The sequence below is a fragment of the Halichoerus grypus genome, chromosome 1, assembly GCF_964656455.1.
Source record: "Halichoerus grypus chromosome 1, mHalGry1.hap1.1, whole genome shotgun sequence".
Classification (NCBI taxonomy): Eukaryota; Metazoa; Chordata; class Mammalia; order Carnivora; family Phocidae; genus Halichoerus; species Halichoerus grypus.
The window spans coordinates 17,333,197-17,358,026 of record NC_135712.1 but is presented as its reverse complement, the minus strand read 5'-3'; the positions used below and the strand labels follow the sequence as shown (position 1 = coordinate 17,358,026).

The 24,830-nt window shown below is 35.7% G+C and overlaps 1 non-coding gene across 1 annotated transcript; it reads left to right on the top strand.

Annotated features, from left to right (window-relative positions):
- Positions 1 to 23,817: 23,817 nt before the first annotated feature.
- On the top strand, positions 23,818 to 23,921 carry LOC118553271 (U6 spliceosomal RNA). Its single transcript, XR_004925922.1, has one exon. It is a non-coding gene; the product is annotated as a U6 spliceosomal RNA (small nuclear RNA).
- The last annotated feature ends 909 nt before the right edge of the window (positions 23,922 to 24,830 follow it).

The following is a 24,830-nucleotide window of genomic DNA, read 5'->3' as shown; positions in this document are numbered from 1 at the left end:
AGGTACAAAGAAGGAACATGTTTTTCTAAAATGTCTTCTCCAGTCTCATTTGCTGAGCTTTGATGAAGACCGGTGGCTACAAATTGTATTATGCCACTTAGCTCAGTTCTGGCACTCATATTCCATCTTAAAACACAGGTTATGGGAAGGATGTATGAAAATCTGGTTAAAAGAAGAGTAGTTATCAAGAAACAGTGTTATAGATATTAAGGAAGTCATGAGAATGTCTCTGAAACTCTAAATCCTCAAATGACAATCAAAGCCTAACTAATTTCTAACTATATTTCTTAATCTTGTGTCTCTATTTTACAAAATAATTTTTTAAAGGCATCATCTGTTAGAAGATGAAAAGTCTCTACCTTAAGTTACCAAGGACTCCTTGCAATAATTCATAGAAAAGTCACTTCAGTCCTGAGATTTATCTGCATGTCTTTCTTTAGAAAGTAAAAGACAAACCAGAAAGAAATATTCCAATTCAATTATGCAAAACAGATGGTTTTAGGAATTTTCTACTCCTGTGCGGAAGGTGAGCCTGTGAATCTACTAAGAGAGCAATAGTGGTATTCTCTATACTTACCAGTACTTGCTTCACCTCAACACCAAATATTGAATTAACAGAAAGCATAATGATCTAATAAACAAACAAACAGCAAGTAATAGTTACAAATCTCCCTTCCATGTTGATGATAGTAAATATGGAATCAACTAAAATATTCTGCCATGATGGGGTGATATTTATTTCCCTTTTAAAAATAATGGCTTTTTTAGTTTAACCTTAAAACCAAGTTTACTAGAAGTTCATAGCTAGTTTTTTATTGTTTTTTTTCCTTATTCACATATTTCCTTCTAAAAAGTTAAAACCTCTATTTGAATGAAGTCCATGGTAACATTTAAAGTTACCTTGTTCTTTGTGTACATCAACTGTTAGCCTAAAAATATTTTTAGGTAGCTTTTTTTTCTTCCACTTTTTCTTTAACCTTCCCCAAAAGGTAGCATCTCCAGATTTCATTGGAACCAGTGTGAAAGTAGATATAATTCAGACACTGGTACAAATAGAAATGCTCAGAATTTACCTTACTCAAAATATTTATTGGATTTCCAGGATCAAGCCCCATTCCCTCCTTCTTCAAGCATCTTCTTAACGTGGCTTCCAGGAAACCATTCTGTCATGGTTCTATTACCTATCACTGACTTTTGCTATTCTATTTCCACCTCCCTAATATTCAAATATTGGTTTTTCCAAAGACTCAGATAGACCTCTGACATTCTGTATCTATAATCACCTCACTGATGCTCTTATTCAGTATCATGAATCTTATTACTTAACTCCTGAGTTCCCTCTTATTTAATATATGACTAAAATCTCTCTTCTGAACTCCAAACTGATATTTAACTTCCTATAAGATTCCTCTACTTTGCTGTATAATTGACATCTCAAGTTTATCCTCAACAAAATCACACTCCAAATGTTTGTTCCCTTTCAAATTTGTTCATCCTATAGTCTTCCCCTCCTGACACTATTGTCCCAGTAATCCTTCTGTCCCTTTTCTTTTAGAACTTGGACTTTGATTTTTTCGCTCATGGTTCTTTTCATAGCACTTAAAATAATACTTCACATATACAAGATGTTCAATAAGTAATTCTTGACCAAATGTATGAGTGAATGACAATAGAAGGGGGATAAATTTGGCTTTGGATAATTTGGAGTATCCTATAAAATAAAAATTTTATAGTCAATTCACTATTAAAGTCCTTGTGATGCAGATGATAACTCGAACAACTCATGTGGAAGAAACTGTTTAGAGAGTGTGAAAATTGAGGAGAGGAAAATGTAAAAACAGATTCTATGGGATGGCAATTTTCAAGCCTTGGAGACAGATAGCAGTGCCTGAAAAGAGAAGGGGCAGAAAGGATTAGAGAAACAGAATGAAAATAAGTGTGATTAGAGTCAAAGGAACTAAGAAACGGATTGCAAAAGAGTCAATATTATTAAATGCCTAAGAGACCAACTTAGATAACAACTTGGATTGACAAAAAGGGGGTTCCTAAGGAGATAATTAAAGCAGATTTAGAGAAATTATTGGGATGAAAGTCAAGTTACAACACATGGAGAATTCAATGGGAAGAAAGGAGATGGAAATTGTGAGCACAGATTGTAGGTTTGTTATTCTTGGCTGTTAGAAGAAAAAGTGCAGAGAGGTAGCTGGATGCGGAGCACAGAGTACGAGATTACTGTTTTCCCCACTAATGTGAAAGGAAAAATCTATATATGCCAAGGGAAAAAGTCAATAATAAGGGAACATTTGAATTCATAAGGGGATACTTTATGGGATGAAGTCCTAGAAGAGAGAGATGTCTACAATTCTAGGAGGACAGATAGAAACAAAAATATTTATTTTACTGGGGCACCTGGGTGGCTCAGTCGGTTAAGCATCTGCCTTCGGCTCAGGTCATGATCCCGGGGTCCTGGGATCGAGCTCCGCATCGGGCTCCTTGCTCTGCGGGAGGCCTGCTTCTCCCTCTCCCTCTGCTGTTCCCCCTGCTTGTGTTCCCTCTCTCTCTCTCTGTCAAATAAATAAATAAAATCTTTAAAAAAAAAAATATTTATTTTACTGAAAGTGACAAAAATGCTCTCTTATCAGTTTTCTCTGTGGACTTATTAGTCCTATTATTAAAGAACTTTCTCCAAATGAAAGGTTTAAATAAAGTGATATGAAAGAAAAGGTATAAACAATATTAAAAATGTATTCATTTGCAATGAGAGATAACTAGTACAAGAAGAGCAGGTACTAGTCTTGTTGTGGCCTGCATATTCTCTGCCTATGGAAAAACTAAAAGGAAAGCTAAACTCTTACCAAAAGGTTTGCACGGTATAATGATCCATTCTTGGTGGGAGAAAAGGTAAAGTCTTTGTTCTCCTCCCCATTAGCTTTCTATGACTAAGTAAAGATATCCCCAGGGAAAGTAAACTTTAGGACCTGCTGAGAATATAACTTCACCCAGGTGGATTGTAGTTACCGGAGTGTATCATTGAGAGCACATAGACTTGAATTCAATCCATAAAAACACTGGTGATATAAAATGGAAAAAGTTGGAATCTCTTACTAGTAGGTAATAAATAGTCTCTTGGCAAGGAGAAAACTTACCATATTTCTGGGACTTTTCTAATGAACATTGTACTTTTTACTTAGAGATAAACTTGTAGGAGTTAGCAAAAGCATGATCTTTGAAGAGGAACTTAAAGAATCTTGTGTTAGAATGTCATCAGTTACTTCTTTGGGTCACAACTGTGATGCACTCCTAAAAAGCTAAGCCATAGTTTTCCTTTGATCCTAAAATAATTTCCTAATGTCAAGATTACAAATTTATACTAAAATTGAGTGATTTATTCAAAACACTCCATTTTAGTGCATTTTTGTCACTTTATTTTGAAATCTAGGAAAATATTTTTTCGGTATATTCATGTTTCTCTAGTAAAATTTTCAAACAAATGACAGTAAGAAATAGTGTGGGAATTGTCTTTTAAAATTGCTTTTCTCTGGGCGCCTGGGTGGCACAGTCAGTTTTCGGCTCAGGTCTGATCTCAGGGTCATGAGATAGAGTCCTACATTGGGCTCGGTGCTCAGTAGGCTTAGGATTCTCTTTCTCGCTCTCCCTCTGCCCCTCCTGCTTATGCTCTCTCTCTCACTCTAAAATAAATAAATCTTTAAAAAATTGCTTTTCTCACTCATAAGTGGAATTTAAGAAACAAACCAAACAAGGGCGCCTGGGTGGCTCAGTGGTTAAGCGACTGCCTTCGGCTCAGGTCATGATCTTGGAGTCCCTGGATCGAGTCCCACATCGGGCTCCCTGCTTGGCGCGGAGCCTGCTTCTCCCTCTAACCCTCCCCCCTCTCATGTACTCTCTCTCTCTCTCTCTCATTCTCGCTCTCTCAAATAAATAAATAAATCTTTAAAAAAAAAAAAAAAAAAAAAAGAAACAAACCAAACAAGGAAAGGGAAAAAAGAGAGAGAGAGGCAAAGCAAGAAAGAGACTCTTAATTATAGAGAACAAACTGATGGTGGGGGAGGGGAGGTGTGCAGGGGGAGGAGGGAATAGGTGATGGGGATTAAGGGGTACACCTGTTGTGATGAGTACTGGGTGTTGTATGGAAGGGAATCACTATATTGTACACCTGAAACTAATGCTGCACTGTATGTTAACTAACTGGCATTTAAATAAACACTTTAAAAAAACAAAGAACAAAGTAGAAAAAAAAAGAATAGAAGAGAGAGAGGGTGAAATATAGAAAAATATAAGAGATTTCCCCTGACTTTTAGAAAACTCTTTGGAACAGTATCATAAAGTTAAATAGCTCTAATAAAAATGTTTTAAGACTACAAAAATAAAATAAAATAAAATCTCTTTTCTCAAAGTTTTTTTTTATTTTTATTTATTTATTTTTAAAGATTTTATTTATTTATTTGACAGAGACACAGCGAGAGAGGGAACACAAGCAGGGGGAGTGGGAGAGGGAGAAGCAGGCTTCCCGCCGAGCAGGGAGCCCGATGCGGGGCTCGATCCCAGGACCCTGGGATCATGACCTGAGCCGAAGGCAGCCGCTTAACCAACTGAGCCACCCAGGCGCCCCCTCAAAGTTTTTTTTTTAAATATTTGTGATACTTGGTCTAAAAGTGACTTCATAAAGTTTTTCCTCAAGCTGGAGAGATAAAAAAGGTCATCAAGAACCAGAGTAGAATTGGATGTTAATTTCTTTCTTTGAAACAAGTAATGGTCATTTTTTCTGGAATCATTGATCATAAGCCATTATTACAGACAGTGAGACAATGTGAGGGGCACTTATCAACTAAAAGACATAAGGACCAGCAGCATAGATGTTGCACAGAAACTTGATAAAAATGTAAATTATCCAACCTCAGCCCAGACCTACCAAATAAGAATCTGTACCTTGACAGGGTCCAGAGATGATAGTTCCGAATATCCAAACTTACATAAAAGGTTGAAAAGGCTGCCCTATGCTGATCAGTGTGTAATTATATGTACTCAATTATTCTTTCTAAGAGCTAATAAGAAGGAAGAAATCTCGCCCTTTGGGATAGCTTTTAGAACTTTCTCTCTTTCTCTCTCTCTGCACTTATCCAATGTAGTGTATACCCCCTGAAGATTTTTGGCAGTCCTCTTGGAACACGCTGGGGAACTTGCCTTAGAATAAAGCCTGCACTGGAATTTTAAATGGACAAGAATTCAGTAACATCCTTGAAATGACAAATCAATCAGCCCAGAAGGTGGAACCACCTCTGGACACTTAAGTCAATAAATGTTCCTCGTTGTTAGAGCCAAATTTTCTATTTCTTCCAACTAAAGGCACAGTATGTTAGCTGATAGGTCACTGAAGAATTTATTTAAAAATAGATAATTAGAAGATACCAGGGTCTTATTTTTTCACATAAAATTTTAAAGAAAAGATACACAAATGCTTGGGTAATCCCTGCAAGAATATTTGAGTGTTTGTTTTTTTCTTTCATGAAGGCAGAATAATATTTTGAACTATTATTAATATGGAACACTTTTTTTATTCCTCATGTTTATTTTTTCTCATACTTGCAGTCTTCTCCACTTCAGACAACTAGGGCCTCCTATAGTCACTAACTCCAGAGAAAGTTTGTTACTTACTAGAGAAGTACACATTTCAGAAATAACTTCTTTGGGAAAAATTTTGGCCTCAAATCAAGCATTATTTTCTGGTTCAGAACACATTTTGGCTGCTAATAGGCAGCAATATTTTCAGCCTGGCAGACACTGCTAGTCATGAGTGCTGAAAGAAAAGGAATTTCATATATTTATAAATTTTACACTGAGCTTTATCTTCATATTTGTATATTATTTATTTATTTTTAAAAAAACATTCTTTTCATCCCTATGTTTATATTAAGAAAAATGCTGTGATATTCAAAATATTAAAGAAACAGTACAGTGTCTTTAGAGTTAGTTTACAATTTTATTTTCTCAATATGAATAAAATTTGTTTTCGGATATAAGCATGCAAGGCAACCAAAGAGTAAGTATCAGTCAAAAACATTGAGATACTTGCCACTATTTAATACACAATAAGATGAATAGAAAAAGTCACTGCGAGTGCAGATGTTCTTAGCTGAAATAATCTGAAATATAATTTGAATTAGTTTAAGCAGAAAAGAAGAATGAATTATAATGATAATGAAGTATTTTCAGAAAATAAGAATAAGGAAGTGTATAATACTTAGGTGGGGAAAAATAACCAAGAGATCTTATCTTTACTAAAGACTTCTCCAGATCAGAGTTTCTCAAACTGGCACTGTGAGCTGGGTAATCCTTTGCAAGTACACTGCCCTGAGCATGTAGCATGTTTAACAGCATCTCTAACCTCTACGCGCTGGATGCCAGTAACAGCATCTCTAACCTCTACGCGCTAGATGCCGGTAACAGCATCTCTAACCTCTACGCGCTAGATGCCGGTAACAGCATCTCTAACCTCTACGCGCTAGATGCCAATAACAGCATCTCTAACCTCTACGCACTAGATGCCAGTAACAGCATCTCTAACCTCTACGCACTAGATGCCAGTAACAGCATCTCTAACCTCTATGCACTAGATGCCAGTAACAGCATCTCTAACCTCTACGCGCTAGATGCCGGTAACAGCATCTCTAACCTCTATGCACTAGATGCCAGTAACAGCATCTCTAACCTCTACGCGCTAGATGCCGGTAACAGCATCTCTAACCTCTATGCACTAGATGCCAGTAACAGCATCTCTAACCTCTACGCGCTAGATGCCAGTAACAGCATCTCTAACCTCTATGCACTAGATGCCAGTAACAGCATCTCTAACCTCTACGCGCTAGATGCCAGTAGCACCTTCCTCAGTGTGATGGCCAAATATCATCGGGGGTCAAAATGACCCCTAATTGAAAACCACTATAATAGATACATAAGTAGATCATTACATATAGGTATTGATTTGATGCAGATATAAATGAAGATAGATAATAGACAAAGATGGGAATAGAGATACAGATATTGTTGTAGGTATAATCCACGGCACGTCATGACTTTCCCTTGCATACTGATAAAAGTGAACACTGAGTTTTACAACTTAAAATTCAGCACCTGGAAATAAAACAGCTTTAGACTTCTTTCTTGTGTCATGTTAAAAAAAGGGGGGGGCACCTGGCCTGCCTTCTGCTCAGGTCATTATCCCAGGTCCTGGGATCAAGCCCCACATGGGGCTCCCTGCTCAGCGGGGAGTCTGCTTCTCCCTCTGCCCCTCCCCCTGCTCGTGTTCTCTCTGTCTCTCTCTCTCAAATAAATAAATAAAATCTTTAAAAAAGAAAAAAAAAAAAAGAATCCCAGGAACTCACTGATACTCCTTTGTTCATGAGTTTCCCTCACACTAACCAACTGCACTCAGGACACATTGAGTCATATCACAGTGTCATTAGCTAGACCCATGACCTGACCTTTACTGTTTACCTGCTTGTACCCACCAAACTTTGTCCCACATTTTTCCTTAAGCTCTTCTTTCCAGCTTATCTCTTAACTCAGGCAAAAGACCAGACTGGCATAATATCTGATGGAAACCAAAACTACCCCTCAAGCAATAATGACTGCCCTGACAAAGAGCTCTTGTGGCCCAGACCACCCAGACCAGTCTGAACTTAACCCCCAACTCAGGCCTGCACAGATGGGCCATGGAGGGACCAACAGTTATTTTTACCTCATTATAATACTAGCATCTCTGCCCAAGGAGGAGCACAAGCCTCATTTACATAACATACGATGTATGTATAGGTATGTTTCCTTAAGGTCCATGGGTGATCTCATGCCCACCACTATATATGATGACAAGGCTCCCTTTTTAAAATATTCATCCTAAGTCTAAATAAAAGGAATCCATTCACCCTTGCTTAGGGAGTTATGACTTTGGAAGTTATACCCTATGATCTTCTTATTTGCTGCAAATAAAGTTTCCTTTGTGTAACAATCACTGGTGTAGTTTCTATTTTGAACTCACTAAGGAGGGAGCTCATGTTAGTTCAGTTACAATAATAACTCATAACAAAATACAGAAAGATGGTGTTGGAAGAAAAATAATCACCAGAAAGGAGCAATGCTCCCAGAAAACCAGGGGCTTCCAAAGAGCCTTCATGAAAGAGAAGAGAGAGAATTACCAAAGAACTCAGTGCAGGATATTTTCCTGAGCAGAAAACAGAAGTCTTCAAATGAAAAGGGTTTCACAAAACTCCTAGAAAGATTAAAAATAGGTGTATAGATTGACATCACTTTGAAGTATCAGCTAAAAACTTTTACAAGAAAAAAACAGTTTACTGGCAAAAGAATGAGAATCAACGTGGCATTAGTCACCTCATCTGTAATTCCTGAAATTAAAAAAAAACCCAATCTTAAGATTTGTGGGAAATGATTTCAGTCTATAATTTTATATCTATCAAAATATAGTAAAAAAATGAAGATATTTTAAGGTCTCAAAAATTTTAGCTCACATTCATCTGTTTTTAGGAAACCAGTGGTGAACTTATTTTTTTTTTTATTTTTTAAAGGTTTTTATTTATTTTGGAGAGAGAGAGAGAGAGAGAGAGCCTGAGCAGGGGGAGGAGCAAAGGGAGACGGACAAGCAGACTCCATGCTGAGCGCAGAGCCCAACCTGGGGCTGATCCTACCACCCTGAGGTCATGACCTGAGCCGAAATCAAGAGTCAGATGCTTAACCGACTGAGCCACCCAGGTGCCCCATCAGTGGTGAAATTATTAAAGTAAACAGTAAAACAAAAGAACAAAAACAAAACAAAACAAAACAAGAGATACAGGAGATAATGAATCCAGTGAAATAGAGAAGGAAGGACCCAAAAGGACAAGTTCAGACTTGGTCAGGACATAGGATGCAAAAGCAAACCCTTTGGAAGAAAAAAGTCTTTCAGGGAAGAGTAGAACTAAATCTTGGAAACAAACTGAGGGTTACAGAAGGGAAGGGTGTGGGGGGATGGGGTAACCAGGTGATGGGTATTAGGAGGGCATGTGTGATGATGAGCACTGGGTGTTATATACAACTAATGAATCATTGAACACTACATAAAAAAACTAATGATGTATTATATGTTGGTTAATTGAACATAATAAAAAAATTAAAAATTCAACATGTTAAAGGATAAAAAATTAAAATAAAATAAATAAATTTTAGAAAATATTGATGATGTGCCAATGGCAAAATTTAAGACAAAAGAAAGGTAATCATTAATTCTAGAGAAAACAAACTGTAAGAAGACATAAGGCCAATATAAAGTTAATTAAAATGACTCATACTTTTGAGGAGTTGCTGGAGAATTTGTAAGAATATATGTTAAGAATATTCTCCTTTAAGTGGACAAAAGACTTATAAATTCAGAACTGTAGCAAACAAAATATAGTTATAGAAAACCTTCTGATTCTGCATTGAATAGTATTATCTATCCATAACATTCTAAAAATATATATTTTTTTCTGGTTGTTCAGATTTATATAGATATAACTTATGCACATTTTATTCACCTTTTGTGGGACAGTTCTGTGAGGCTGCCAAATGAATGCCATCCTGGAACCACTACCACAAACAATATATGGAATATTTACTTCATCCCAAAATGTACCCTCAAGTAGATTTGTAGTGATTACCCCTCACAACCACATTTTTCAGAATGTCATGTAAATCATACAGTATATAGTCTTTTTATGGCTTCTTTCTCTTACAGTAATGTTTAGTATTTGCCAGTATAATTGCATTTATCAGAAGTACATTCCATTTTATTGCTGATAAATATTCCATTAGACTGGTTTATTTCCATTTTGGGGGAAATGTATGCATCAGGTGTCAGTCAGGACACAGAAACCACACAATAATTTTAGCAGGAAAACTTTAACATAAAAACTTTTAATGTGGGAATTGGAGCAATGGGTAATTGACTCATAGGCAAGTAGAACCCTAAAAAAATATAGCAATAGCTGATAGAGGAAGCAGCCATCACCCCTAGGACTGAAGTAAAACACCTAGAGAAGAGGTCAACCCCGTCTGGGGCTGAGACCCAAATCTCACTGGGGAGAGTCATTATAGCTCACAAGATGCAGAGAAGTTGGGTAATACACTGGCAGAACTCACTAGAAATCCACCTTCGGAAATACTGGGGGAAACTGGAACTTACTGCAAGTTCCTCCAACTTTGTTCTTGTTATTCAAAATTGTTTTGGCTATTCTAAGTCTTTTATTTTCCATATAAATTTTAGAACTGGCATGTCAATATAAGTAAGGAATGCTGGAATTTTGATTAATATTGTAGAATCTACAGATGGATTTAGGGAGCATTATCATTTTAAGCCTATTGAGACTTTTGATCCAGGAACATTATTTATTTTTTTAATTTTTAGAAGTAATCTATATTCCAATTATTCCAGTGAAAATTTTAAAAAAATCTCAAAATCAGTGGTCATAGAGACATCATCTAAAATGTAGTTAGTGTTATTGGAAAAAACAATTACTCATTTCTAGGTGAAGAAGAGCGAGTGCCATTTTATCCTTTCATTGAAAGATAAAACTCACAAAATCTAGTACATTTAATAGTAATTATAACTGACTCTGGATGATATCAGCTATCAGAGATACCAAATGCCTCCAAACATAAGGGGATGGTATGGAACTGAAATCAGGTCTATGGAAATTATATATGTCAGGAATCTGAAACCCTAATCTCTTTCCAACCTCTTGTAGTCAAGTAACTAACCCCATCCCCAAGGGGAAAAAAATGGAAAGTTTACTTTCTGGGGACACTGGACCACCAAATCTCCCATCTCAGAAACATGAAGCGTATTGGAGGTTGTAATTTAGATGTTAAGATAGCATAGGGAAAAGCAAGCATTATAATAAAAGTCTCATTTTCTCCCTTGCTGGCTACCAACAGATTGGACCATCCTTCTCTGGGAATAACAAATGGCTTCAAAGAATAGGAAAATTGATAATAATGTTTTGGAGACGCCATGATGCAATGTCTGGACCTTGCTTGATCACTGTAGTAAAGAGCGTTGTACAAAAAGTCCTACTCATACACACAGAGTGTCCAAAGAGTATCTTTAGAGCCATATTTTAAATCATTAATAGCTAGTTGAGGATACCAGATATTTTTTAAATTTCTAAATGAAAGATATCAAAACAAACAAAAATGTAGATAAAAGGAAACTCTATAAAACACAGATATTGTAGGAAAAATTAATATTCCAAAAATTATATAAATAGTACCCTGAGAGAAAATAGAAAATAATGAAAGAAAATAGAACAACATAATATAATTTTTAAGTTAAAAGACAGAGTTAAGGGGTGCCTGGGTGGCTCAGTCATTAAGCGTCTGCCTTCGGCTAAGGTCATGATCCCAGGGTCCTGGAATCGAGCCTTGCATCAGGCTCCCTGCTCCACAGGAAGCCTGCTTCTCCCTCTCCCACTGCCCCTGCTTGTGTTCCCTTTCTTGCTGTCTCTCTCTGTCAAATAAATAAAAATTAAAAAAACAAAAAAAAAGAGAGTTAAGTAAAGGTTCTTGAAATCTGAAAAAAACTTACAGGAGAAAACAAATAGAACAAAACACATGCCAAGAAAGAAAGAAAGATTTCTAAATTACAGGATTAACACAAGAAGCTCAATAACTGAATAAAAAGTTTCAGAAATAAAAGAGTTTCAGAAGAAAAGCGTATTGCCAACAAATTAATATGAGAAAATTATCCATAACTTAGGAACATGGGTTTCCAATTTAAAGGGCCTAACATCTCAATAATATTAAAAAACAAAAAATAATAACAACCTCCAGATGGAGAGCAGGTCATACGGAAAAACTGAGAATCAGTAGTACGGCGCTTCTCACAGGAAGCACTAATTACGCATTCCTGAGTAAAAATATTTCTCACCCCAATCTATGCTTATCCATTTCAGGCAATACCTAAATGATCATACCTGGAATGTTGGTAAAAATTGAACATAAAGTCACTGTTCGTGAAACCTCAGAAGGGAAAGAGGAAAATGTTATTAGAAGCTGGAGGAAAAAGGATCCTTATAAAATGTCAGAAAGCTTGGTGGAATTACATTCTACAGTTCTACGGAAAGCAAAATTTGTAAGCAAGGAACTTGATAGGTGAGTAGATTTCTAACCAATATGTGGAAGGTAGAACCTTGATCCTTCCTGCCACTTATGGTAAAATGTGAGAGAAGAGAGATTGAGGGAAGCACTGTCAAAGCAAAAGGAAATAGGACCTGATTATATGTGAAATTCTTAGCCTAGCCAGATTGCAAAGACACTAAAACTAGAAGATTCACTGTCAAGAGAGCCTGCCCTGAAGAGAAAGCCAAAGGTGTGGCTGGATAAACTTTTGCTAGTGCTTTGGAAAGATCAAAAGATCAGAGTATTCAATTACACATGAGGCTCTATGAGAAATTAGACAAATGACTCATAGATCCCCTCAGCCATGGAATCAGAAGCCAGGAACACGGATGGGATTATCCAAGAGAGATCTGTGGACAGCCAGAACCCCAAGGATTATTTCAAGGCGTTGGGACCTAATGCTACTTGCCCATTTAGACATTGTTTTGGACTGGTGACCCCCTTTTCTTTCCATTTTAACCCTTTTTGAATGAGGACATTGATAAATGTTACCCTATGTCTATCTCACCATTGTATTTTGGGAGCAGGTAAGGTGTTTTCTAGTTTTGCAGATCCACAGATGAAGACGGATGGATTTGTCCAGGGATGGATTATACTGAGAGCTTCACTCATACTTAATCTAGTTGATTTAGATAATGAGACTTGTGCCTTTGATGATGAGACTTACATGAAACTTTGAATTTGAGATGATGCTGTCATGCTTGAGACTCAGGGAGATCTGGGAATAAGATGAATGTTCTCAGCACATGGGAGGAAGATGAATCTCTGGGCATCTGCAGTACACAGAATAATGGTCCTCTGAGATGCCCACACCCTAATCCCTACAACCTGTGAATATGTTACCTTTTGGTGCAGATGGATTTGGAGATGTTAGGCCAAGGATGGGGAAATATTCTGGTTTATCTGGCTAGGCCTAATATAATCACAAAGGTCCTAATAAGAGGGAGGCAGAAAGGCGAGAGTCAGAAAAAGGCAACGTGATGATAGAAGCTGAGAGAAAGATTAGAAGACATCTGAAGATGTAGGATGCGGTCAGAGGCCAAGAAATTCAGATTCTAAAAATTATAAAAGGCAAGAAAACAAATTTTCCTCTAATACTTTTAGAAGAAATGCAGCATTGCTGATCCATTTTAGACTTCTGATCTCTGGAACTGTATGAGAACATATTTGTATTGTTTGAAGCCCCTGAGTCTGTGACTTCCTCTCCCTAACCTTACCAGGTTATCTCCCCTATCTCCCCAGCCCCTCTGTCCCCTCCTCACCCTTCCGTTTGCCCTAGGATAGAGAAGTAAGAAAAAAAACAAAACAAAACAAAACAAAAAAAACAGAAACCAGCACCTGAATGCACCATAGCAAACTTTGGGCAAATAACCCTAGCAATTCAATGGAAGGGTTTACAGGAGACGTAAGGGGATTGGTGTCCCTCAAGAGTCCCTTGTTCTTCTTAGGAAAGAAGTAATCAGGATGCACATTGGACCACACAGGCAGCAGATTACATAGATTGGTGTCATTCCAAGGGCTTGATGTTCCACTCTGGAATATAAGTAACATCCATGTAAGCTTAAATTCAAATAAAGCTTGCAGGCTTATTGGTCTCCTTAGAGGTCACAGTAGGAGGTCCAGCCCGGATACCTCTCTGAAAAATACTTGAGGAGGTGTTTCCAAAGCAAAAGTCCCCAAGCCAATATAAATAAATCCATAGTGTTTTAAGCTACTACATTTATGATAAATTTATATTATAACAGCAATAGGAAACTAACACACCATCCAAACTATTAATTCAGCATGAAAATAAAATGAAAAAATTTCCGACATCCAGGGGGCCAAAAATTCTTTTCATGTACTCTTCCCCAGGATGATCTTGAATGCTATGTCTTTTGAACAGAGGAATAAACTCTAAAAGACATTGTATCCTGGAAACCAAAGATATAACATGGAAGACACATGAATTTCTTTACCCTGTAGGCTCCTATTTCCTTAGATTTATTACAAGACAATGGGATGCTGCAGCTACATTAATATACTTATTTGCCCACTAAATGTTTACAGCTATAGGTTACCAAATAAAATATCTGGAAAATGGTGTGTGTAATTCTGACAAAGTTCAATACAAAAACAATTTCCATGAGGAGTTACACAGTTTCACTTTGAACTGTGGCCTTTCTTATAGAAAAAGAAGAAACGGCTGTAACATGCAGGCAGCCTACTCTTGGATTGTCATTAGGTTAAGTTCTTTAACACACACATGATAATGAGGTGAATTCATAATTATTCACATTTAGTGATGATGACTAAAGTTTAGAAGAGCGAAAAATCTGCTGATGTCACAATAGTATCAAATAAAAAGGCTAAACGAAAATTGCCATATTTCTATTCAGAATATAGGCTGTTGTGTCAGCTTTCTACTGGATACTATCAACTCTTATCTCAGGGGAAAAATGTCCTGTTTTATGTAAAGAATAAGGCTCAAAACAGAACCAGCCACAAAATCAAAAGATATTCCCACTTGACTAGCTGAGCTCTCATTAGCATCATGATTATTTTAAGAACAATTTGAAATAAGACCACTCACCTGGATGTAGTTAAGAGCCATGGTATATATTTACCTGCCGTGAAAAAATGTTTTCCTTATACATCGTGCTTAAAAAGTGTGGGATTTTCTTTCTTTCTTCACAGCTGGAAAAGCTCAATAACAAATTTGTGTTTCACAGCATAATATCATCTGGTTTTTGGTAGTGCCAGAAAGAAATGAGAAAAATGAACAGAATATTTGCTTTTAAAATGGATGTGAACCATGTAAACTGGTTTCATGTCAGATTTTTAAATGTTTGTTCAACTGAGTGTGAAAATACCTACTAAACAAAATGCTCCAACTAGAAATCTATGAGTTGTTTGTGAAGTTGATTTTTATGTAAAATAGTCCGCATACATGGATTAAGTAACTATTATGTGGTTGTTGCTCTATTTCATTTTTTATAACACTAAGACTAGCAACAATTCTATAAAGGGATTTTACGAATGAGCTCTCTTTGACAGGTCATAACTCTGTGGGTACACAGAGTTATAGCTACTTATTAACAATAGTATCATTTGAAGTAAGTATTCTGTTGTAGCAGTATTGAATATTTTTCCCTAAAGTTTTAAATGAAAACTGGTCTAGGGAGGCGTACTCTATCAAAACTTTCAGAAGCAAATGACTCAGTCAACAAAAAGATGCATGGATGCATGCATTCTTTTTTCAAAGAGATGAAATTTTTAAAAATCATTTATTCCTATTTTGATACAAAAACAAAAGTGCAATTTCTAAGTAAAACCAAGAATATCAAAATGTTACATTAGGTAAGTGGTTTATAATATAGATGTTCTGGAAAGTTATAAAATGAGCTTCTCTTGCCCCCAAAGCCTTAAACTATTTAAAAAATTAGAAAGAAAACACATTAGTTAAGTGTTAATTTTACTCAATTACTTAAACTCAATCTCAATTTCCAGGGGGGAATTATTACGAAGTTTACACAGCAGGATTTTTTTTAATACATGGAAATTTCAGGAAATTATTTTATAGAAAATAATGTTTAGACTGCTAGTGAAAAGTGGCAGATTGGGGGAAGGCATTTAGCTCCTTCCCTCCCAATATCCTGTGGAAATGAAGGTAAATTTATTTTAAAATGTGCAAATCCAAAACATGGTTCTGGAAAGCAAGGATGTGTGTTATTAATGCTTTTCACTGACTTTGAGGAGTTTCTGGAACGTAGCATTGGTATTGCATTGGAGAAGCAACTGAATAGAGCAAATATAATCCAAAAGAAGCACAGGATGGTTGCATAAAAGAGAATCTTTCCCATCTGTATCAAAGAAAACTAGTGTCTCCGTGAACAGTCACAAAGAACAGGTGGCAAGTCTAGCGATAGTCAGATACATAACTGTCTGCAGAAGATCCCAGCCTCTTGTACTTTTCCAGATCATTCAGCTATTCAGAAGAGCTTCTTTGTAGACTGTTCTGCTGGCTTTCTACTGTCTATTCAACTTCTAAATTGGAGTTCCATGGAGCTAGGTTTTATGCTATTTTCTCTGCTCTATACTTTTTCTTACTTCCTTTAAATTTTTCTCATTTTCTTGAATATCATCTATCTCTTGATGACTGCCATTTTTTAAAATCTCCAACACATATCTAGATATAGCACCAAATTGCCTACTGACAAGTCCACTTTCATGTTTCAAGGCTGCTATATTGGCCACTCATTGATCAGTATCCATTCATCCATTCTATAGTAACAGCACCTTAATTATGGTTTAGGAAGTCACTTTTCCCCCACTTATTCCATGTGGTTCAGATAGGATGTATTCCTTCACTGCTCTAAGCATCAGCCTATATTTCAGATTTAGCCAATCACATGAATCAATTCTGACCCATAAGAAATATGTCAGTGCTTTAACTGAAGTTACTAAAAAAAAAAAAAAGAAAAAGAAAACCTTATTCTCCTGTGGCAGACAAGGTGAAAGAATGTGAGCATGGAGCTTTACGGGGCCATAATGAAAAGAGAGCTGGTTAAATACATACACACATACACAGAGGACCCAAAACAGAGAGACAAAGACAAAATTTTAGTAATATAATTTGAATCTCAGACCCCTGTTCTCTTCCTCAGGCCATCATGCTTTTGTGGGTTTTTGTGTGCTATTGTTATGTTTGTTTCAAATTTTTATTTAAATTCTAGTTAGTTGGCATATAGTGTAATATTGATTTCAGGAGTAGAATTTAGTGGTTCACCACTTACACACAACCCCCACGGCTCATCACAGCAAGTGCCCTCCTTAATATCCATCACCCATTTAACACATCCCACTGCCCACCTCCCTCCATCACCCTCAGTTTGTTCTCTATCTTAACAGCCTCTTATGGTTTGCTTCCCTCTCTCTTTTTTTTGTTCATCTGTTTTGTTTCTTAAATTCCACATATGAGTGAAATCAAATGGTATTTGTTTTTCTCTGATTTATTTCACTTAGCATAATACAATCTAGCTTCATCCATGTTGTTGCAAATGGCAAGATTTCATTCTTACTGATGGCTGAGTGACATTCCATTGTGTGTGTGTGTATGTACCACATCTTCTTTATCCATTCATCAGTTGATGGACATTTGGACATTTGAACAATAGTTTGGCTGTTGTTGATAAAGCTGCTATAAACATTGGGGTGCATGTATCTCTTTGAAACTGTATTTTGTGCAATTATTGAATCATCCATGAGTTCTATTCTTAACTTTTTGAGGAACCTCCATACTGTTTTCCAGAGTGGTTGCACCAGTTTGCATTCCCACCAACAGTACAAGAGGATTCCCTTTTTTCCACATCTTTGCCAACACCTATTGTTTACCGTGTTGTTAATTTTAGCCATTCTGACAGGTGTGAGGTGGTATCTCATTGTGGTTTTGATTTCTGTTTCCCTGATAATGAGTGATGTTGAGCATCTTTTCATGTATCTATTAACCATCTGGATGTCTTCTTTGGAAAAATGTCCATTCATGTCTTCTGCCCATTTCTCAACTGGATTATTTGTTTATTGGGTGTTTTCAGTTTGATAAGTTCCTTATAGATTTTGGATACTAACTCTTTATCAGATATGTTATTTGTAAACATCTTCTCCCATTCCATAGGTTGCCTTTTAGTTTTGTTGATTGTTTCCTTCACTATGCAGAAGCTTTTTATCTTGATGAAGTCCCAAACTGCTTTTGTTTCCCTGGCCTCCAGGGAGTTGTCTAGTAAGAAGTTGTTACAACCCAATGTCAGAGAGGTTGCTACCTGTGTTCTCCTCTAAGATTTTGATGGTTTCCTGTCTCACATTTAGATCTTTCCTCCATTTTGAATTTATTTTTGTGTATGGTATAAGAAAGTGGTCCAGTTTCATTCTTCTGCATGTTACTGTCCAGTTTTCCCAACACTATTTGTTGAAGAAACTCTCTTTTTTCCATTGAATATTCTTTCCTGCTTTGTTGAATAGTTGACCATATAGTTGTGGATCCATTCCTGGGCTTCCTTCATGCTTTTGCATCTTGGAAATGTCTCTATGTAATCACAGCTCCCTTTACAAGGAATGCTCTAAGACCCTAGTATCTTCCTGGCTGTTTCCTTTTCAACCTTTAGGTCTCAGTTAAATATTATCCCTTAAGAGAGATCTTATTCCACTATTCATTCAAAATGGCACCACCAGAGTGCCTGGGTGGCTCAGTCGGTTAAGATCTGCCTTTGGCTCAGGTCATGATCCCAAGGTCCTGGGATTTAACCCCGTATCAGGCTCCCTGCTCAGCAGAGAGCCTGCTTCTCTCTCTCTCCCTCTGCAGCTCCACCTGCTTGTGTGCTCTCTCTCTGTCAAATAAATAAATAAATAATCTTTAAAAAATAGCACTACCAGTATTTTCTATAAAGACAAGAAAGACAAGGCAAGATGTGTCTGCCACATCACTTCATAATTACTTCATTTACTTTTAGTATCTGTCTCTTCCCTCGAAATTCAAGCTCCATGTGGGCACCAAGTCTGTTCTGTTCACTGTTGCATTCCTAGACCGTGGAATAATGACTGATATATATTATGTGCTCAGTAAATAATTTTGAATGAATGAATGAATAAACTAATAGACAGAAAATAAAAATTATACGATCACCCAAATTTGGAAGTTGATGGAAGGTGAATGGAGATGTAAGTATACTAAATACCCCCTTTTATATGATAAGGACTTAATATACACTGAATAAAATCGATGAATTTTTTAAAAGAGTAATAATTATACTAATGTTATGATGGTAAATAGCAGAATAATTTATATAGGAAATGCTAATAGTCATCCTTTCAAAAGTAGAATTTGATAAAATCATCATCTGCTAGTCTGCATAATCTGCTATTTTTCATGGGCATAATTCAGGGTTAAGGAAAAAGGAAGAAAATTTTAAAATTTAATTAGATATACTCCTGCTTTATTTATTTTGTCATGGATATTACTTTTTCACTTGTATTTACCCTTTCATAACTTCTAATACTTTAAATTATAATGATCATATCAATGTAGTTTAAAAATCTTGGAATAAATTTGATTCATTAACATGAAAATATTTAGTATTCTCTATATGAGGAAATTTCTTTTGTTTTAAAATATAAGTGGAAATTACCAAAAATACCTGACTAAAATTTTGTAAAAATTGAACAAGTCAATATAATTTACAAGCATTTACTTCATGTCCACTGTTTCCAAGACACTAGAGGGTAAGTATGATTAAGCTTTGATCCTGCTCCAAGAAAGGACCAAAAGAGAAAAAAGCTGACATTCATTTAGGATTTACTCTGCACCTGTGTCCTTCATAAACCCTCACAACAACCTGAGAGATGATAGGACCATTTTGTAGTGAAAGGGACACTCAAAATACTGGAAAGCTTTCCAAAATTTCTACCGCTAAATGGGATGAAAGCAATATTTAAAATGTGGGGTTCTTTTAGGTCTATTCTATTTCCCTATAATATATTGCTCTTTGTACAAAAACATTAACATTTTATAAATTTGTATTTAAAAACATAGTATGTTCAATCATTTGTAGGTTTACTTCCCTTTTAAGCTATTTCTATTTGCTATTTAGAGATGAGATGCTGCTTTATATTTAAGATGGCGTAATACAATGTGGATTTTGGAGAAGACAACTTACATATGTGTATATATAGGTAGGTGGGTACATATTCATTCAATTCATATGAGATAGAGTTGAGCCAATATCACATGACACCACTGAAACCTCCTTTGGATCCTTTCCTTTGGTGACAAGTGTAGCACTGTCCTCAGTGAGAAAGATGGTGGAGAAAGAAAATAGTGTTTTCTTAAAACACAGTTGTTTCAACAAACCACTATGAAATTCACCATGGGCAATGAAATTTATTAATTGTGAGTTATAGACAGTTATTGGGGAAGATAGTTTTGGCTTTAGTGAAGTGAAATCAATCTATACTAATTACAACTGAGTTATGACAATCGATTATTCCAAAAGAATTTGACGTTTTATTTATGCCAATACTCATTCTGAGGAAGACTCTACAGCATTGTGCAATCCCAGTTCTTTCCTACTCTGCATAAATAACATTTCTTCCATTTGATCATCATTTCCAAATGCAGGTTTTGAATACTCATGCTTGCTTGCTGAAGACAGTTCTATAGTTTTCATGAGTACCATTGCAAAATGTTTATTCTGGAAGATGGATATTGACAACCAAATCAAAGAGTCAAATCTAAAGGTTATTTTAAAAGAGATGCCTCAGATTATTTACAAAAGCAAAAGAAAGATAAAATTTCAATCTATTTCTCCTCTTGCATGTGCAAATCCCCTAAGGGTGATGTGGCTTTGGGAAGATTTTCCTAAGGAAAACATCAATGTCACTAATAATAAAAAGTTTCTATGTTTACTAAATTTAAATTATTATGTTCATTTAAATTTTGGATAAAGCCACATCTATATAATTAGTCAATATCTTTCAAAGTTTATTGATATTTAATATCATTTCTGTTCACCTTTAATGATTTGGAAAGACCTTATTGAGATTCTTTAAATCTTAAGAGGTAAAACAAATAAATGTATGTGTGTATGTCACTGTATAAAATTTTTGGAAAGCCAGTATATGTATCTGCTTGAATTATGACAAAGACCTTGATGTTATTTTTCTTATACAAAAAAAAATCATACTTATTTTCTTTAGATTCTGGGATTTAATACTCCAAAATTCTTCACATTATGTATGCCAGATAATGATCATTTATATTAGAGATGTGGGTTAGAATAGAAGTCAGATAAAAAACAGGAAGAACAGAAAATAAGAAGTTTATTCAGGTGCAGTTTCCCTTTCTTATATAAACAATTGCATATTAAATACCTTATGAGAGGCTTCTTTGTTTGGGTGTTAAAAGTTAATGAGCCCCTGCCTGGGTGGCTCATTTGGTTAAGCATCTGCCTTAAGCTCAGGTCCTGATTCCAGAGACCCAAAACAAGCCCTACATCAGGCTCCCTGCTCAGCAGGGTGTCTGTTTCTCCCTCTGATCCTCCCCCTCTCGTGCTCTCTCTCTTTCTATCTCACTCAGTCTCTCTCAAATAAATGAAATCTTTAAATTAAAAAAAATTAATGAGCCCTGAGGAACTCAAATAAAACAATTAATTAGGAGTCAATATTTATTATTAAGACAAAATACACAACTATCCTGTTATGATTAAAAATGTAAAGTTCCTGTTTACTAAAAATATATACTGTTGTACGTCCAGGTGAGGCAAAAAGTTTTTTGTTTTTTGATTTTTTTTTTAAATTTTCCAAGTGATGGAAATCATACCTGAAATTTCAAATCATAGTTCTGAAGCTGAAATAGATCCTCGGAAGCTGAACTTCATTATGTTGATTTATGCTGAGTATGTCATCCAGTTACCAAGCATCTCATGACATATCAAACCAAACTTGGTGGTATAAAAGAATGAATATTTTATTGTATTCATGGATACCGTAGGTCAGGAATTCAGGCAGAGTGCCAACAGGCCCGGCTTACTGTCTCTGATTCATGATATCTTGAGACTTAACTGGGAACATTTCAATGGCTGGGAGTAACTGGGGCTGAGGATCATCTGGATGCTTTCTTATATGCATATGTGACAAAACTGAACTTGGAGAATTCAAAGGCCAGGCTCAGTTAGGTCTGTCAATTGGAATTCTTGCACTGGGACTGCTTTCACAAGTCCCATGTGGCTTGGGCTTACTTGGGGCATGGTCACATTAGGTTAGCTAGTCCTCCTACATGGAAGCTTAAGGCTCCCACATAGTGTTTGAATGAATAAGGCAAAAACTGCCTGGTGTTTTATGATGGAGCCTGGGAAGTCATCGCATTCTCTGCCATATTTTATTGGTTGTGGCCGTCATCCTGCCCATATTCAAGGAAAAAGGACATATTCCCACCTCTCGATGGGAAAATACCAAAGAATTTGTGGGCATGTTTTCAAACCACCCAAATCTGGCATCTGTCCACAAACTACATTTCTTCCACATGCAAATTTACTTTGCTGCTTCCCAAGACCCTACAGAGCTTTCATTTCCTTATAGTATCATCAGGCTGATGCTCATGGTCCGTAATCTCAATCTAAATGAAGCCAAGGTACAGATGAGATTTCTCAAGAATGATTGCATTTGATGCACAAGACATCTTCCCCCACCACACCCAACACACAATGGTAGGAGTGTTAAGGATAATGCAAAATTATCATTGTCTCAGGATTGTTAGATCTGTAAGAATAATTGCATTAAGTGTAAAGTTCTTTAGTTATTCTTCTGTATGCAAATTTTAATGATTACATTTTAATGTAACAGATTTTAAGATATAATTTTACATATTTTATACCTGTAATTGATAACTATATATCATCAGCTTATTATCAATGAGATCTTATTTCACATTAGTGAAGAAAGATATTCTCAAATAGATTTAATTTTCCAGAAACAAGATGATGAAGCACAAGCTAGATGATTTAATATTTAGAGACATTGCCAATAGAATAAATGATATTACAATACATGTGGGAAAGATGAATACTTGCTGAAACTTGAATCGTGTCCTCTAGGTAACAAAACAGCAATGACTAATTGCCACTGGATATTGGAACTTGTAGGTGTCAGTTTACTTTACTGGAAATACCAGGGGAAAAAAATAAAACTACTAATCTCAGACACATTATCCCATAAAATTGACAGCAAATTCCTCTGATCTGAAATATTATAAGTATCACAAAGCATCTCACATAAAGAAAATAGTAAGTAGTGATATGGGAGGTGAGAAGATTGGTAGTTATATGCACAACACAATGCCTTTGGCAGAAAAATGTTCTAATCTGGAAACTGGTAACACAAAACCTAAATATTACAACTTCAATCAGGAAATAAATATGTTTTACCAATTTTTATCTCCAAAAACTGACAAATAGGAATATTGTGATTCTGTGGATTAGGTCAATTTTTTTTTTTCTAGTCAAACTGTAGAAGTGCTTTGAAAACACAAGAAATGAAGATAGAACAACATATCCAGGAGCTTGAAGACTTTGGAGTCAGGTGTTTGAATGAAACCAAGCCCATCTCTATGTTGATCTACAATCTGGAGTCAATAAATGTTGATTCTGAATTTTAAAGCTAAAATGTTATTAGAAAATTCCATTTGACAATACTAATACTTTAGTCTCTGGTCCAATTCCAGCATTGTATATTACTTGCAACATCTCTCAGAAACTTAAATGTAACTGTCAGCTTGGTATTCATTCCGCTGAATTGCTCCATGTGTTCCAATGCTGATTCTAATAACTGAGTTCCCAAGAAATGGATAGAATCCCTGGGAATAAGCTGTGCTCCTAAAAATTTAGTAGAGGTTTCTTCCTGGTATTCCCCTGGCAAAAGGAGCTGGAAGAGGGAATTCCCCTCCCCCCAGTATTCACAGGAATTCCTACTACCTTCTCCCATAAGCACAAGGAAATAAGAAACTCCTAACATAACTCAGAGTAGTTATGACTAACAAGAACATAAAAACCCCTTGATTAAAAACAAGAAGTATTTCCTTTGGCAGCACGTATAATAAAATTGAAATGAGACAGAGATTAGCAAGGCCCATGTACAAGTATGACATGCAAATTTGTGAAGCATTCCATATTAAAAAAGGAAAAAAAAAATAGGATACAATGTCTTCATGTGACTAAGCAGTAATGAGGACAACACACAATTTTTTTTAAATGACATGGGAAAAATGACATATATATATATATATACATATATATATATATATATATATATATATATAATCTTACACTTCCAGAGAACAGAGACTGATTTGTTTTCTTTTCCTTCTGGAAATATTAATGGCATCTTCAAATGTACTAAGGGTTAGGCAATAAGGTATTCCTGAAAAGAAATTGCCTAAACGAAATTACAGTAAATGGATTATTTGTTAAAGGCACTAGGGCAACTTATAATAAATTAGTTTGTAAAGTGGATGACTCAGCTCTGATATGACTATTTGTTAAGTTGGTATTTATTTTTGTATCTTATATTTACTTGTGATACAACAGTCTCTGAGAAAGATATAGATAGATACACAGAGAGATGTCATTAAATAATACAATTATTTCAAATAAAAGAAAATCCCACACTTGGTATATTAGCTAGCAGATTTTACCATCTAATAAGAGGCCATTTTTGGATATTACGTATTTTTCAAGCAAAACGTAGTGATAACTATGCTTTTAAAAAGATTGCTTGTATTATATAAAACTAAAGATAATAAAGTGGCAAGTAATATAATTAATGAAATGTTTTCCAAGATATGCTTTACTAGATAACAAGCACACACTAAATATCCAGCGTTGTAGCTTATTAAATGATCACTTGTACACAAATACACTGAAGAGAAGTTTTTTGAGACAATCTCAAATTCCAAAGAAACAATATTTACATACGTTGGTTCAAGGAAGAGATAATAACAAAAATGATCTGCCCTCAGGCCACTGTCTAGACTACAGGAAACCTGGTCAACAGCATATGGGACATCACAAGGTGCAGACTCAGAA